The sequence below is a fragment of the Hypanus sabinus genome, unplaced genomic scaffold (genome assembly GCF_030144855.1).
Source record: "Hypanus sabinus isolate sHypSab1 unplaced genomic scaffold, sHypSab1.hap1 scaffold_661, whole genome shotgun sequence".
NCBI lineage: Eukaryota > Metazoa > Chordata > Chondrichthyes > Myliobatiformes > Dasyatidae > Hypanus > Hypanus sabinus.
Window position 1 is genome coordinate 259,558 of NW_026781515.1, and position 3,250 is coordinate 262,807.

The window sequence follows — 3,250 nt, forward strand, 5'->3', positions numbered from 1 at the left end:
CGTCAGGTAATTAACGGCTTACATTTACGATACCGTAAGCTCTGCTCAATTCATAAATCCTCTAAGAAATGTATAATGTTGTTGGACCAGGCTTATGAAGATTGCTAATCTGGTGCAAAGTTAATCAAATGCTTCTTTAATAAACACACTTCTCGGATGACAAGAACGCTTGTCGAAGCGGGAACCTTTGCAAATGAACTAGGAAAGAAGGGGGTTTGTTCTGCAGTTACCTGTTCCTATTAATGCTGAGCATAAAGAAAATAAATCGAGTTGTATGGATATTCCAGGTTGCAATCCGTCAGTTTTGGAAAGGAGGAAATGCATTGCAATCCGAAATTGCTGCGGAAACGGCAAAATGTCGACCAATGCGCATCTAGACGTGAAAACGAACAACAATGAATTTGGCACCGTCCTGCACATTTATATACTGCATCTGGGAGGTAAATGGGTAAATACATGTTTGGGTGTAGGGTGCGGCTGTGAAATAGACACCGCTAGCCTCAGGGGTGATCTATGTGAAGAGAATGATGGTAGTGTTAAATGAATATATCACATCGACATTTATTCGTGGGACTGACATAGGTTTGTGAGTCACTTTGGGGACTGTTCTATCGGTGCCATATCAACATTATAATGGACGAAGTGTTGAAGTTCTTCATGAATATCCTCGGATCCTGGCCATCTGTATCCCGGGATATTATAGGAAACAAGATCAGAGATCATTGTGACATCTGCAGAGAACATCGTGCCCTCCTCATCAAACGTTAATGTTTCGAAAGTCCGAGAGATATCTAAAGATGTGCCATTACATGGAGGAAGCAGTGATACGCCAGGGTAGACGAGTCTTTCAACGGTGCGGAGTCAGCTATTGGATGGGATTCAGCTGGGCGGGTTTGCCCGCAGATACAATTAATGTCGCCGGCAGAGCAGTCACTTTGAAATCGTGGGGAAATAAGTGACATGTGAAATACTGCGTATGAAGGTGTGGAGGAAGCATTTTGGAACGAAAGTCTTCTGTGTAGCAAGTTTTAACTGGGGAGAAATGTCCGAAATAAGAGATGCATATGGAGTTATTTCCTTGCTCCTGATTTCCTGATAGCTACCTTGCAGGTTATTTCGGCATTAACGAGGACAAATGCAGTGCTGGAATTTATTTCAAGCAGATTCTAATTTGATGACAAATAAATTGTAGAGACATTAGATGCAGTGAGGAAACGAAGTTTTTTATAGGTCTAAGTGTTTCTGGGCGATGGAAAGAGATTGGGTTGAGGAAGATCCACCCAAGGACGAAACGTGGAAGACCTCGATGGAAAATATAGCTCAATTCTGCTTCTACACACAGTGGTGTAATGGTCTTTACCGTGCAATTTGACCGTCTGAATTACCTTTCGCTAAAATCCTTTCTCAAGTGCCTATTGACAGATTCTACGTTGAAATTCTGTGCTACTTCCTAAAAACACTCAAGGAAATTAGTAATAAGTGCTCCTTCCTCACAGTTTCATGCAAGAAAACTTCAGAAATAAACTTTTTGCAGATGATAGTTGTGGCATGTTGAGCTATTCCCTGTGCAGATGAATACATCACAAAGTTGATACAAACTCACTCGATGCAGGTAAACTCACAGTTGAAGTTAAGGTATCTGTATACGAGGATGCAGACTGCTTATAGCGAGTTGGAGGACGTGCAGAAGATGTACATAATATTCTGAATGCCTTTGCAGCTCTGTTTCCTCACTATGAGTATGGACCAGGTCCGATCTGATCTGCCGCCCGTTCCGTGTAAATTCCGCCTCGGTCTCCTTGTGACGCCAATATTTCTGTCAGGTGCTCTGCTTCCTCTCCGTCGCCGCGAAGCAACGGCTTTGTAGGTCATTTGACCGATGAGTATTAGGATGGGGTTCAGGTTTCATCGTCAAAAGGGGTGTGGCGGCGACAGAAGCGGAAAATTAGTGTAAACAAGTAAAAGGTAGCGGGGGTTTAATATTTGCTAGGAGGGGGACGTCGCGGGCTGCAGATGCCGAAGGGTCTGTTAGTGTTCTATGTCCCGCTCGGGCTCTAAACCGGCTTGATTCAGCCCCACCCCTGCCACGTTCTCCGAGGAGCGCCAGTTCTGCGGTGTCAAGGTGGAAAACACTGCGACCGCCTCTAAAAAAACTTAAATATTTTATTTATGAATTAGTTGAATAGTTGACGTGAGCAGATATTTCGCTGCGCTGATGAACTGCTCTCTGAACTTGGACTGAGTTACCCCATAAATAAATGTGTTTGTACAGCAACTTAATATCACCAACATGTATCCGGATTGTTGAAATATGTACTCCGAATCGTTGTAATAATTTTGATCCAATCCAGCAATTGTGTTATAAAGAAACTCGGCAACATTCACCGACCACAGGATGATGAAGCTTCCGGAGATGGTGAGAAGTAAGATTACAGACCTCCTCCTGCTCTCCATCTCCGGGTCACTGCGGTTCTCCGCCTTATCGTTACCTCTCAGCCCCTTACGGACGCGACTAGTAACTATAATATGTCTGACTGTCAGAACATTTAACAGTAGTATTAACACGAATGGGAGTAACGGGGTTAGAACGGTAGAGACCCATCTATATCCCACCCATCCGGGATACGTATAGTAGCCCGGCTTTGGAATGCAGTCCCAGGGTATATTGCCAATCAGTTTCACAGGACTATACACAAAGAAGTTGGGCACATTTTTAAAACAGAGCAGAACGCCGGTGGTTGCCAAAAGCACAGCCGCTGTGTTCCCGGTGCAATACTTTGCTTTCAGATTCAGACAACAGATGGTGACAAACCGATCAAACGTGAAAGCGACAGTGAACCAGACAGAACAGTCTGTGGCTGTTTCACCCAGGGAAGAAATGACACTACACACCGGGGTGATGTCCAGGAAAGATCCGGGGAAGTAATAATAACTGACCCGCCACAGTAGGACCTCAAAGATGATGGTTTGTAGATCCGCTGCTGCCATAGTCACCAGGTAGCGAGTGGTGCAGGTGGAGAGGCCACATTTTCCCCCGAACAGGATCACAATCGCCACTAAATTCACTGCGGGAACAACGAGAAGAATGAGTGAATTATTGTCTCGCCTCTCCTTTGGTCTCGGGGCGGAGATAAGTCTGAAATTGTGAACGACAAAACTTTTCTCAACGTTCAATTATTGGATGATTAAAAGCGTAAAGTGGGAGTAACAGATTGCTTCAAGCGAGTGCATGCTGGTTGAAAGGTTACAG